Genomic DNA, 15,224 nt, shown 5'->3' on the forward strand with positions numbered 1-15,224 from the left:
ATTAAAAACTAAACAGTAAGTGAGAGTTACTATCACCAGCCTATGCCTTGACTTGCAGCTGACCACCCCAGCAGCGACTGCTGATTCATTGCAGAGGGTTGTTTAAGGATCTGTGTCACTCTTCAGCTGAATTAACAGTGCCTCTTGAACGCTGCTAAGAACAGTGCTTATCCACACAGGAGCAGTTTTCAGAAGTGTGAACTAGGTACAAGGAGGTGCAATTCCTCCCTGGATGTGCTGACTACAGGGCTTTCCACAGACAGACCTGAAACTCCACAGCTACCAATTTTTTACTCCAGACAGGGAATTGGAGGGAAATATTTGCTACCAGACTGGTCCTGCTTGTTCCTAACTAAAAAGCAACAAGCAACTGTGATTCCAGAGATGTCAGTAATGCAGAACTAGCTCTCCCCATCACGACCAGTGAAAGAAGTGCAGTGCAAACCTGCATCTAACAATGTCAAATTTAGTTCTGTATTTGGTATCTATTTAGCAGTATTTTAGGAGAATTTCCAGAAGATTGGCATGTCACATGTTTTGCCATGTTAATAATATTGCATGTTATACTCTTAATGTGTATTCTGAAACTATGCTTATGATTTATATATAAAAGTTTTGATTTATTGAACTATGTTAGCTATGTTCACTTGTGCTGGTTAGAGAAAAGATTTTCAGAGCAGCAGTGGTACAAGTATTACCTAGGCAGTTGCACAAAACTCTAATGCAAAAGTGAGGAAAAACATAAAATTGCTTTAGAGAAAAAAAAAAAAAGTGAAACAAGAATTAATCTATTTATGTATGCTATCACTGTGTCTTATTACCAGTCAAAAGTCATTGACTAACAGGAATATTAAGGCAAACTATTCCTGAAAATGAAAATAGAATCTGCAATCCAGTCAACAGATGCAAATTACTAAGTCATTTTTGCAAACAGATGTTTGGAATAGCTTTTTACAGAAGATATGTTTAAGTAGGGAAGTGTATAAGCTAAAATTACTTAAGTCAATCTGTTTGCTATTTAACAGCACACTCCAAAGATCAGGTATTCTGATGACTAAAATACCAATAATATGCATTTATATAGCACCAGTGATCTGGAGGAGCTGGACCTCAAGGCGATTTAAAGATTGTAGGTCTGACTATATCCCTGAAGCCTCAGAGGTGAATGGATGATGCATACAGATGCATTAATATAGCTTGTGCTTTGCTGCTGATTCTACCTAGGGCAAGACCACACTGCAGGTAACCTACAACAAATACAGCTTCATGCAGAAGCAGGCAAGAGGAAGCTACTGCATTAAAATTTGAAGCTCTGCTTCTTCTAGTGTCTCCAACCCATAAATAAATGTCAATACAGATAAAATGGCAGTGCCTACAGAGGACAGAGTGAGAATGAAGAAAAGGAATGAAACCAAAATTCTGAAATGTCTGCATTGCACATAAATGTTCTGCAAGATGCTTTTGAGCAACTTGGAAAACAACAATAAAAAAAAACCACAGTGCTCATGCTCTTAACTGTTTTTTTTCACATCTGTTAGCCGCTGCACACACAACAGAGACATCAAGGTCTCATTAACTCCCTTTACTAATTGTCAAGAAAAGTTCGACAAACTTAAAACTTTCTGCCTAATTCAAGACCTGTTGTGAGATATAGTACTTCTGAGGAACTCTCAAGATCCTCTGATGAACCCTTCAGTGTGTGACATTAACAAAATATAGAAACATCAAAAACAAAATCAAAACCCTGTTCTGATAAAGTTTTCTAAACTGTAAGAACTAAATGAGAGATAATTTATTAAACTTTTTTTCTGATGCAGTACAGGTCTTAAAAGAGACACACCATCTTGCATAGTATTTGTATTTCAAATAGCAATCTCAGGTTATTTATATTCTTGTCACTCATCCCACCCCCAGCTATCATGTGGTCAGATTCTATTCTCAGTTAGCCCAAAGAAAGTCTACTGAAATCAATGGAATTACTTTGGACTCACTCCAATGTAACAGAGAACAATGGTACTGAACATCACTATTGTGTTTTTGCACCTAAGAGGCTCCTTCAAAGCACAGGTATTTAAGACATACTTGATCATTCATTTCAATGGAAATATGCATGCTCTCTCCTCACCTGAAAACAGTAAGTCAGTAGTGATGTCCAATCTGTTTTCAGATTTATTCTCTTCCAATATACTTATTAAATAGCCTAAATTGACCTCCCTCCCCCCTCCTGGTATCAGGTTCCAATCACACTCAAATCATGTTACTTATTATTCCTACTATGAAAATCATCAAATACAGTAGGTAAAGATTTATTGTATCTCTTTAAGAAATAAATAATTCATTGAATACATTAGGTGGAGTATTGTAGACTTTCTGAAAATCAACAAGATAGCTATTTCTTGCAGCTTATATGTTTTAGAATGCTTTTAATCTTGGAGTAGATAATAAGTTTCTGGGGAAAAAAAAAGTAAAAAGGAGAATTATGTAAACAAACAATGAGGCTCTCTCCATAGAAAGGTCTCTGTGTTCAGGAAAGCATTTGGAAATGCAAATAAAATAAAGGGTTTGTTTAAATCAATGTGATTTAATAGTTAAAATTCTCTCCTGACAAGTGATGAACCTACAAACACTTTTCTCTGAAAGGAGCTTTAAATTACCATAAGAAGAAAACCTAACCAGAAACAGAACTACATCTAGTTTAGAAACTATCACTTTTGCTATGAAATATAGGATAAAGTGAGACTAAAGAAAAGGGAGAAGTAGGTATGTGTAACTGCTTTTAAATGAGAAACATAACTTCAAAATATAAGCCCAACCCTTTCCAACACTTGAAGTGTTAAGTAGGTGACAGGTTTGAAGTGATCAGATTATGATCTGTTCACAGATAATAGAAGAGCACAGTGTTCATTGGCTGCTCCAGATCAGTATGAAAATCCAAGCTTTTGGTCTTCGATTTAAAGACAGATGACATACTAAAAATAGACCTTTGCTCTTTCATGAGTAGAAGACAGCAGTCTTATTTTTATTGTAAAGATTTTGCAAATTATGTGACTGAAATCAAATAATCTTATCGCAGAATCCATTCATAATTTAGAATAGATTTAATACGGATTACACATTTGAATTGGGTAGAATTTCTGAAAGATTGGTTTTGCATCCAAAAAAATTAACAGTCAGTTTAATCAAACACCTGCGTCTTAGAATTTGATTGTTGTGGTTCTTGCTATTTCATTAAAAATGAGAAAGGTATTCAGTCACAACAAATGAGGATATTTATATGTAAATACAGGAAATTTTGTTTTGCCAATAACTTTATTTCTGGAATGGAAGTTTTCATGATTCTCTAATTGCTACCTTAACCACCAAAAACCTTGACACAAAATAAGGCCAAAAGACAAGCCCGTTACTATGTCCCTGGAACACATTTACTGCCCCACTTCTAACCAGCAGCCACTACGAAACTACACAAGGAGACAAAAATTTGAGTCAAATTCACCCCTGGAAATCAATATATTTGTTCCCACAATGAACTTGGCCATGTGGCTATGTCATGTAATTAATCACTGAATGCACCAACACAGAAATCTTCCATATCTTCAAGATGGAAACACAGAAATACAGAGATGATTATATATATATATAAATTGAAAGTATGTTGTTCTTCTTGCAGATTTAAGCTGTCTAAACTCCAGAACAATCCGTTGCCTTCGAAACTTTAATTTGTGCTCATTGCACATACGCATGATAATAAGTCTTTAACTGCACAGACACATACATCATTCAGTGCATAGGATGGACGATGCTCCCTGAGTGAGCAGCTGTTCAATATTCTTTTTATTCTTATCACTCAATATGTGGCTCCATGCTTTCCTTACTGCACATCATTCAAACCCTGCACAGCATACTGAATTATTAATATCTTTATGGGTGTTTCTATAGCATTTTCTGCTGGATTTCTGAGTGCTTCCCAAACACTAATTAATTTATCTTTAAACCTGCAAAGTGAGACTGTACTATTAGACTCGCTTTACAGATGGGGAGCTGAAGTACTGAGTCGTTATGGTCAAGATTGATGAACATGTCCACTAATTTGGGTCCTCAATATGATGTGCTTAGAGCCAGATTTTGCAAGATACTTAGCATTTTTATGATACTTCACATATTTAAAGCAGAAATCCCATTGATTTCAGCAGCATCTGTGAACACTCAGCATTTCTGTGGCTCAGTTTTGAGCACTTCAAATGTGCGCTCAAAGTAAGGAACACACAGCAAGTGGACACCTACGTAACATCTCCTTGAATCATGTGAGGGGCCTGAGATAACAGGCAAGAGAGACAAGAGGTCACTCTGAGCATTAGGATTCTGGGAGAATCCTTTTATCCATGGTAATATACTTTTTTCACCCAGAGAGCTTGCTTTCTCATTTTGCCTATTCTGATTTTCCTTATGGCAACTTCTCTCTCTGTCATGATATTCCAGCAGATAATAGCCTACAGTGTTGAACCACCCTGGTTCATTCACTGAGAAGGGAATGCCCGTGGTGGCTCTTTGACATCACTGGCATCTTGTGATTCACACTTGTGATTCATTCTACAGGTCAGAATAACCTAAGGTCAGCTGCAATTATAGTTGCTGAGCCCAGTATGAACCCACCATAAGAATGCATGTGACATCCCACCAGGAGATTTTGCAGCTATTTTGCTTTGCGGTTGTGAAATGTTGCAACAGATCTAAAGAAGAGTTTGTGCCTTCCTCCTAGTATACTCCTATGCTCTTATTTCTTTTTTTTTATTTATTTATTATGTCAGATCCTATGGCAGATCCCTTGTATGGAAAATTTCCTAAATTTAATAAAAAAAATATATATTAAACATTACAAGAAGCATGAAAACAGGACCTTAGAATTGAAATTATTAAACTATCTTAACAACAGAATTTGGAACTGAAGGATGGACATTAACAGTATATTTATTCCTGCTTGAATTCTGACTGTTCCCATCTCCTTGTTTTTCACGCTATAACTCATATCTCTTTGTCAATCAAAGACAAAATGTTTTACACCCCAGTACCTACAAGCTGTGCATATGTATGTGTGGCAAGTTCCCTTACATCTGGCTATGCTTTATATCTGGCTACTTGGTGATTCTCATCCTATTTTATAACCTGATTTTGCCATAATAAATATTCAAGTTTTGCACCAGGATGCATTTAATGCCTACACAGAGAGGCAGCCTGTGAATGAACGGGCAATGACTTGGTAGCTATCACCACTGTACTCCAGTTCTCAGTAGCCTGTTGATATTGTAATGTTGATACTGTAATGACAGATCTAATAAGCCAGAAGTATTAGCAGGCCAGAGTGAACAAATATTGCTCAGTCTGACTTCCCATTATTTACGGTTTGTCATATCAGCTATCAAAGCTCCAAGAAAGAGACCAATGAGGAGCAGCACAGACATGACACCACAACATTCTCACACTATGTGAAGTGTCCCTGCATTTTGGTGACCTGTATAACAACCCACAACATATATGTCTAAAGGTGGTACCTGGCTGTTCACCATCTCCTGTAGAAATGCTTTCTGTGAAAGCTGAGAATTACCAATACATTAACAACACATTTATTTAGCATTCAATTACTTTCTTTTCCATAAAATATCTAGATCCACAAATAATCTTTGTACTCAAGGGCTCATCTATACATAACAAATAAATTTTTATCTTGTTCAGACGACAATTTAACCATTAGCTATATTATGTGGAGCAAAATAGTACAAATGCAGCCCAGAAGTCAGGGACAACCACAGTGTCTTCACCAGAGACAGAATGATTCACAGCCAGAAGTAGATTCCTATCTACATTTTAGAATGGAACAAAAGGAACTGGAGACTCGCTGAAACAATGCAGTGGGTGAGTTCTGCAGCCTTTGGTATGATAGAGTCTCATTGGAATCACTGAGACAGCAAGAGGTAGACTACTGGAATAAACTCTGTAGGATGGTTGTACAGCTGTGGATGGTATGGATGCTAAAGACTAAGAATCACAAAATTGCAGGGGTTGGAAGGGACCTCAAGAGATCACTGAGTCCAATACTCCTGCAGGCACCCTACAATAGGTTACACAGGAAGGCATCAGGTCAGGTCTTGAATATTTCTATAGAAGGTGACTCCACAACTTCTCTGGGCACCCAATTCCAGTGCTCCATCACCCTTACTGTGAAGAAGTTTTTCTGAGTGCTTCTATGGAGCTTCCTATATTCAAGTTTTAGGCCATCACTCTTTGTCCTATTACTACACACCACCGAGAACAGTCTGGTCTCATCCATTTACCTCCCACCTCCCTAAAGATAAACATTTATCAGATCCCCTCTCAGTCTTCTTTTCCTCAGGCTCAACAGACCCAGATTACTCTGCCTTTCCTCATATGGGAGATGCTCCAGTTCCTTAATCATCTTTGTGGCCCTCCACTGAACTCATTTGAGGAGTTCCCTGTTTGTTTGTTTGCTTGTTTTTAACTAAGAAGCCAGCATATATACTCTGTGATCTATGCCAGGAATTCATGAGACAGTTTTCCCTGTATAAGGCATTTCAGAGTTACTTTTATGTAGATTAGTACAACTATGTTTATAGTTCTGTTTGCTTTGTTACATAAATTTTATAATTTTTATATCTGTCATGCAAATTTAATGTTGTTCTAAAGGATCCTGATGTAACTGATAGCAGTGTTGTTTCCCACTTTAACAGTGGAAAGAATTTTTCCTGGTAGCTGTCTGACAGTATAATCTTAGTCAAGTCATTTAAGGCTGAAAATTTGTCTCTATTTCACCTAATTTAATCCACCTTACCTCTAAAGTTTGTCAATCCAAAGCACAAGCTATGTGCCATAATTAATAAAGAATATAAGTGTGACTCAGGACAAAGACAAATACCCTGAATTGCTCCAGTGTCTTTATATTCATTAAACTCTTCCTAAGCTTATTAATTTTTAGAATCTGCCTCTGGAAAGATTTGAGGGAGGTACTCAGTCATAATACCCCCAAGCTAAGTTATAACATTGATAATTCTTGCAATTGTATGGTATCAAAATATTTGGTATTCCTCTCAAGTTCCATATTTGAGAACAAAATGCTCTTTTGAAAATTTCAGCCCTCATTAGAAAAACAATAAAGCCAAATGCATAGGCTGTGTAAAACTAGCAATAGTTTGCTTTCTGCTCCAAAGCCCAGGGAAATTTCTGCACGCTGTGATTTGGAGAAAGTTTATGGGGGTGTTCCTGTTGGAAAATGAAATTTACAGGCCAGAGTTGATTTACTTTATGACTGCTAACAGGGCTGTTAGCAGGAACGAGAGAGGGCCAACACCTAACCCATGTTGCTTCCCCAGCAGAAACAAGCAGATGTCCTTCCTGTCTTTGGGCAGTCTTGTGAATCCCCATCCTTCCCTTAAACTACTTTCCTTTTGACTAAGACCTTCCCCTCATGCTCTGGATATTAGACCCAACACTATGGAGACAGAGGAGCATAAACTCTTACATACCTTGGGAGGTACCTGATCAGTTGCTGTCTCCAAAAATCAAGGGGCTAGATGAAGGCAAGAATTTCAGACAGCGTAGAAGAAAGTTTGACAGGTATGTGGAAAGAAGCTGATTAAACAGAAGGTATTTTCTTCTGTTCCTGATCCAGAGAGACTGAGGGGTAAGGGTGAAGCTTGTCATGCATGATTCCTTTTTCAGTACAGATTTTCATATTTCTTGTGTTTATTTTTTTTCGTCTGCATTCTGCAATAGTGTCTGTGAACCTAAACCTGTTTTTCTATCACTTTCTAAAAGTAAATTTCTTGAGATTAGACTGGTGTATCTGTGGGAAAAAAAAAAAAAAAAGTTTATCATTTATTACTATTTATAAAATCCTAAATGAATCAAGACCAGCCATGTTGAAAAAAATGCCTTCTTTTTGCCATCATATTTCTGTGCCAAAGATCAGCAGGTAAACATTATGTAATATATTTCAATCTGTGTGGAGGTAACAGCATGACTGTGCAGCTGAGCTGTTCTTTCAGCAGCAGCATGGATGTCAGCCAAATCAGAATCACGGCATAACCACAGCTTGGCTGTCACCATAGGTGTGACAGGGAGCCCAAAGGCCTAACTTCAGCTTGTGGATTCCCCCATTTTTACAATGCCTAAACTCTTCTGAGCATTTTGCATGTTGCGATGCTTTCCCCAGATCTCATGACTGTGAAGTTTAAATTGCAAGTTAGAGAGGAGTATACCTAAAGTAATTGCCACTGGTTGGGACTCTTAGGCAGCACCTCTAAATTGTGGTTGTAAGACAAGAAACACGCAATCTACCATTGACTGCTAACGTGACTGCTACTGTAAGGGAATAGTATAATTGACTCAAAAAAAAAATGTCTTGAATGTCTATTTTATATCTCTATATATATATACATACTAATTTGCGAGATATTAAACAAATGAATTGATGAAAGTATGTGGTTAAAAACTTTTTTAAGGTGGTAACATATTTTTCCCAGTCTCTTCCCTTCCTCCCCATTCCTTTCCCTCTTTTTCATACAGACATACCACAAAAGATATTATTTTGGGGCTTGCAAGGAATGCACTAATGTATATCCCTCATTTTCATCTTCATCCAGCACTCAGTAGTTCTAGTATAATTCCCAACCTGTAAGAATAAATATTTTCTGCTTTATACTCATTCATAAATCTGCAATTTACATGCCCATGTGCCACACAGCTAGGTATAAATTATTGCTAACCACTTTAAATTCAATTAAAACGCTTTCTATTAACAAATGTGAGTTCAGACTGAACTAATTAGACAATTTAAGGAAAAAAAAAAACACATAGGAGGATTGAATTTCCAAAGACCTTTTAAACTGCAAATTCTGCTATTCAAGCAGTGGGAAAACAATACAATTACATGCAAGGGCTTGTAGAGCCTTGCTTAATGCATGATGAACACGCTGACCAAACACTCAGTTGTCCTACCTCTCTATCCCAGAAGTATCTGAAAGGAACAGGACAGCTGTAGTCTTCCTGATTTTGGGCCATGGCAGAGAATGGGATGACAGATGTTGAGCTATTCTTTCATTGCAGGCGGGAACTCCTCTCTGTCAAACAAAGAAGATTGACAGTCTCAAAGCCCGGTTTATTTGTATTAAAAAGCCAGCTGCTTCCTTAACAGTTGCAGTCAGTATCCCTAGCACGGCAGAGAGTGGATGAATACATTAGTAACTACTAACATGATGTTATCTGTTGAGTGATTCTGTGGAAACAGTAATTCCAAAAAAAAAAAAAAAAAAAAGCGGCATAGACTCCACTCAGTGTCAGTTTCCCCCACGTAATGACATATATCTTTACTCCTGAATGTACCAGGTTCCTCAGCTGCTGATGGAAGCTGTCCCCGAAAGTGTTGTGTGGTGTCTAATTAGCGTTCAGCAGCTATCCTGTATGAAGCACCAACTGCTGTCCATGTAAAGAAGCAATCTGCCAGGAGGACAAGTTTTTTTAACGTAACCGGATTTCTAATTCGCCAGTAAATGGAGTTTAACCATTTCAGAAAAACCCGTTTAGCTATTGAATATCTTTTTTATCCACTTTTAATACAGCACGGTACGAGCAGGCATTTAAAGGGTAGTTCTTTACAGCGCCTTCAATTTTTCAGCAGCCAAGAATGTCTCAGGAAAAACAGTTCATTCCGTAAAACGTGAAAGTCAATTTCGAACGGCAGTATTTGAAAAATACAGAGTCAGCATACAGACAAATTATGTTCCAATTACAAACGTTTAGCAGTCATTAAGACTGCAGGTCCCTGTTAATTGGCGATTACCATACCGAAGCTTACGCGCTCAGATGTGAGCACGGGGGGAAGCGTATGACATAACGCGCCGTTATCAGCCAGCATAACGCTTTGCTAAGTGTGAAATGGAGATTTGTGCCTTTTCACAACTTTAAAGCCTCTCCCAGCACCACACGGACAGCGGAGGAGAGACGCACTGCCACGAAGGGCTGCGAAGGGGAAGCTGCGGGGCTGCCACAGGGCACATGCAGCAGCTCCCACCCGCGGGGAGGGCCGCGTGTGCGCGGGGCGGGACGAGGCGCTCACCCCGCCCGCCCCCTCGGCCCGGCGGCGGAGCGGCCCGGCTCGGCTCGGCTCCGGCGGGCCCCCTGCGCGGCCGCCTGTGAGGGCGCCGCTCCCGCCGAGAGGGCGGAGAGGGGCGGGAGCGGGCGGAGGGCGGGAGGCGGGGGGCGGAGGGGGGCCGGGCAGGGAGGGTCGCTCCGCGCCGCGCCGCCTCGACCTTTTGTGCAGCGCCCTGCCCGGCTGTCAGCGCGGGGGGTGGAGGTGATTGAGAGGGAGGGTCGCGGCTGGGGTTTGGGAAGTGCGCGCGTGTGAGCGAGCTCTGCGGGGTTGTGCCGGTGTACCCGAGCCCCGCGTGGAGGTGTTGCGAAGGGACTGGACGCGCGCCACGGCTGTGCGCGAGTGGGTGCGAGCCCCGGCAGGGGGCACAGGCAGGCTGCCTGCCTCGGGTGGGAAGCCGGCAGGTGTCAGCCAGAGAGCTCTGTCGCACTTTGGAAAGGAACTGCGCTTATTTCATCACACTTTTCTTCTCTAAGTCAGGCAGCTCCAGTAAACTCAGGCTGAGCTCTGTGTTTGAAGAACAGCATTCCACCAGCGCAACAGCGGGCTGCCTGTCAGAGCAGCTACAAGTTTTACTGCCAGCCAAGCGAGGGTCACTGCAGCCTTTCATCCTGCAGAGCAGTTGTTGGACAATTACAGGCACACACCTTGAGTAGTAGCGTCGGCCTCTCCTCATGTAGGCCAAAGTGCTCCAGGTCTGACAGATCTCAATATCAAGCAGTATGTTCAGTGTGGAGTCAACTACTGGACTCTTCCCAGGGGCCACATTGCACCTTTTTTCTACCAAAGACTTCTTTCCCTCCATTTCTGGATCAGTGTTGTTTTTTTTCCACTTAATCATGGTAGAAATGCTGGATTCAAAGGCCAGCTGACATCGTTTGGAGCCTCATACTGGATTAGACAGCACTGATCTGCTCACAGCTGCCAGGTGCAAGTGAGCACCGTATGTTTGAATGTTCTAGGAAACACAGCAGATTCAGTGATTTCTATCCATAGAGAGAAAAACAGCCCTCTGTTTGGGGGCTTGGTGGAGACCAGTTCCTCTGAGACATCTTCCAAGCATGTCAGGCCAACATGACTTAAAACAAATGTAATGGACTCAGTCATAACATATTACAGTTTTACAAAACAAATAAGGATCTTCTGCTCAACGCAAAGCTCCTGAAATTTCCTTCCAGATCTCAATAGAGTTATTCTACTCCTTCATGTCTTAGGAGCATAGAGATGTTCCCGTTTGTCAAGGACAGATCAGTGAAAAACACATCCACTGAAACTGTCAGCAGTTAGTAGATTTTGGTCATGGAGAAAATCACACATTGGTAAATATCACAGGAAGCTGCATGCAGAGGACCAAACAGGATGGGAGCAGGGTTCTTTACCAATACTAGCCATATTCCCACTGAGCATTAGCCCTGGTGGAAACGTGCCTATTCTCCATGTCACAGTAAAAGGAGTAAACCTGTTGATGAAAATACTGAACATCAGACTTCTGCTTCAAAGGGACAAGGCGTAATCCATTGAACTTGCTAACTCTGCGCCAAAGAGCTGATGTGGAAAATGTGTGTCCCTTTATTTAAACGCGTCCAGGACTTGGCTGAACTCATGGTTTGTTCTTCAGCAGAGGTTTCTTGTGATGGAGAGGAAAACCTGCCATAGGGATAGGGGTGCTGGCCGACCTTCTCTTTGGTGGTACTGGGTTTACAACAGAGAGAAGTGCCCAGGTGGTCTGGATATCTGGGAATAGGGATAGGGTCCATCCTGCCCTGCACAAAGTGACAGACCACAAGGAACAAAGGGCTACACCAGGGCAGAACGAGGCCTGCCAGGTCAGCCACAGCGGCCAGACCAACAGGAGTGACTTCAGGCAAAAGTCTGTGCCTCTGCTGTGACGGTCAGCAGGTGTCGGGAGACTGGGTGCTTCGCACCCCTCCTCCCATCCATTGGGAGCTTTAGAAATGGATATGCACTGCTCAGCTTTGTAGAATCACCTTTGAAAACCATTACTGAAAGAGACGGCGCTGCAGCAGCAGTTTATTGCAATATAATGCAGCAAGAGACAAAAATAGAAGGGGCTCATTATTGTGGTTGATAAACATAGTCAAAGCACATGCCTGACCTTTCATTTGTACAATTAATTGTTCCAGCAGAAAGAAAATGAGTCTTAATTGTGTGCAGCTTCCTGGAGAATCAGCTGTGTGTGCACCTCCGCTCTCGGGGAAAAAGGCTGTGAAGTTTTCCTGAAGGTTTCTGCTTTCTGCCAGGGCAGGAAAAGAAGAAAGGAGGATCGCTGTGTTTCTCTCTCCCACCTCTGCCCTGCCCCCCGCCTCCCAAGAAGAAGAATATTGAGCTATAGTGCTGTTTAAACAACCTCAACATTTTCTTCAGTCCCGTAAAGCAGGCTCTTCCTCTTGCGTTTTCAGTGTTATTTCGCTCCTGTAATAAGGAAATATTGTATAATGCTCAATCAAAAGCCGTTTCAGAGTTCAAGAGTCAGTCGAAAGCAGCAACTTAAACCCGCTCCTAATTTGACTGTCAAATCACGTTGATAGCAGTGGGTGGTCACAGTTCGAAACGAGATTTCCCAGCCCCTGTATGGCTATACAAATGATGTCCGTGTATGCGGGCTCCGCAGGGCTCGGTCACCGTGTGCTCGCAGTGCCGGTACCCAGCGCCGGACTCGAGAACGACCCCGTGGGGGTGAGCGGGCATCACTCCAGGACTGGCACCGTGCCCGCGGGACGAACCCAGAGCCTCTCACCCCAATGCCCGGGGGCCGGAGGTTTCTTTGGAGGACCCCCCTTGAAGCTCTTTTGTCCCGCCCTGGCTGAGGACTGATGTCCTCCGCACCCACCCTGCCGGGGGGTCCCGGGGCTCAAGCGCGATCGGGCCCTTCTCAGCTCGCACATCAGATCCCTCCTGCGGAGCGTGACCGTCCTAAACGGACCTCTTATCGATAGCGATTTTTAATCTCGAACTCACAAAGGAACACATTCTCTGTTCCTTAATAGAGCACAACGCCCATTGACTTCTATCCCATTGACTTCAATGGGAGTTTCGCTCCATTAAGGACTGCAGAATTTGGCCTAAACTGACCGCAATAATTTTGCTGCCGGTAATGGAGCTTCAAAGCCGCCTCTAATTAGCCGATGAGCAGGAATCGTTAAACATGCTGTACAATTCCGTCAGCTACGCGGGAGCTGCGGAGCAGCTCAGCAGTCCCGTTCAGCCCCGGGGAAGCTCAGAATTCAGCTATCGCTGCGACATCTTCGGGGACAGAGGTGTTGGACGGGACATTTCTGGTTCCATAGCTGCTATGATAGTGTAAGAGCAGGAGAAAAGAAAGCACTAAAAGGCTACGGTAGATTTGCTCACGTACTGATTTTTTTCCTCCTTCGAAGATGAATGAAAAAGACTCATTGTGTGTGCTGCTGCTTCTATTTATCAAAGATCAGCCTAATTAGTTTTGTTTATCCATAACCCTGAGCGCTCCTAACGAGTTATACAGAATCCCACAGTGCCTCCGAGCCGCAGTTCGGGCTGCGCTCAGCTCTGCTGCGACCTGGCACCTTCCCGTCCAGCAGAAAACTCCGTCCCCTTGAGCAGAACTGGGCTGTAGGGGTATTTCCGCTGCACGCCGTCTGTGGGCAGTCTCCTTCCCGGATTCCGCAGCTGTACATCCAACAGCGTGCAATAATGGCTCGCAAAGACCGTGATTTAATAGTCGAGTTATTAAGTGCTTACAAACCTGCGTTTCTGCAGAGCGTCTATTGCCCGTGTATTTGAATTTGGAAAACAACATTTTCCTTTCGAAATAATATATTCAGCTATTCGTGCAAAGGTGAAATACGGCGATATTTTACATATATACTTTTAAATAGCATAATTTTTAAGGTCATTTCGGTATATTCTTCTCGAAAAACTAACCCTGAAGAGAAGAGGGTACTCCCGGAATCATGCGCTGCATACGCAGCATCCCAGTCGTCTGTTTTATAAAGAAATCTGCCTGTAAGTTTTGGTCAGTATTCTAGGCAAAATATGCTCAACAGATGATAGTGGAGATGCAGCCAGAAAACAACTCCAGCTATTTAAACTGCCAAATGAGACATAAAGCCGCATTGTAAAAATCATCTGGAAAACAGGTTTTCCTATTGAAGTCGCTATGTGTTAATTACTGTGATCTGGAAGAGCTCTGTATCTAAACGCCTGGAAGCCGACTTTCACCCCGCATATGTAAATGAAGAAAGTGCTGAATCTAAGCCAGAGGGTTCATGTTCGGATTCATTTCCGTGCATGCCTAGACATTAATATGTGTTCATGTAGGGTTCGTACAGTACGAGGTGTTATTTCCTTATAAAGAAACACCAGGTCTCGCTTTCCATTCTCCTTACAAAATTATTCGCATTATTTATGCTACATTGAGCGATCTAATTTCTTCGTGATAGTCAGCTAATTGCTCTGGCAGGTAATTAGAAGCGGTTTACAACGCAAAGGGCTTCCGCGGTGCCCCTCGGATTATTAAGTTCCTCTGTAAATTATACCATATCTGCCGAAGAGAGCGGGGGAGGAAGGAGCTAACGATCTTCTGAGAAGTTCTCCTGCGATCGGAGCCGAAACGCGTCCCGGTCCCCCCCCCCCCCCCCCCCCCAACACTTAAAGAAATAGAGGGAGGGGGCTTTGCCGGGGCTCGGAGTCGAATTATTCTAAAGCACGCGATCTGAAGCCCATTTTGTTCGTGCTCACTGGTCCAGAATAACTTGGCCATAATGGCCGGGAATGGGCCAGGTCTGCAGCAAGCTTCCTGCGCCGTGGCAGCATCCAGCAGGCATGTGGGAAAAGAATGGCTTAAATGGGGACATCTGTTCAGTGCTGCTCATCTCGCTCCTACAGCCAGGTCAGGTGAAGGGAATAACCTGCTCGCCACCTTGTCCCCTTCCCGCTGCCCTCCTGCCACCCCCCCGCCCCCAGCCCGCTAATCAGCTGCCGGGGTGGGGGAGAGGGGGGCGACCTAATTGCTCTGTCATATAGGCAAATAGCGACAGGGAAAGGTGGTGGGTACGTTGTAAGAGGA

This window comes from Cyrtonyx montezumae, unplaced genomic scaffold (genome assembly GCF_038088225.1).
Source record: "Cyrtonyx montezumae isolate F1298 unplaced genomic scaffold, pur_monq_1.0 scaffold_8, whole genome shotgun sequence".
Lineage (NCBI taxonomy): Eukaryota > Metazoa > Chordata > Aves > Galliformes > Odontophoridae > Cyrtonyx > Cyrtonyx montezumae.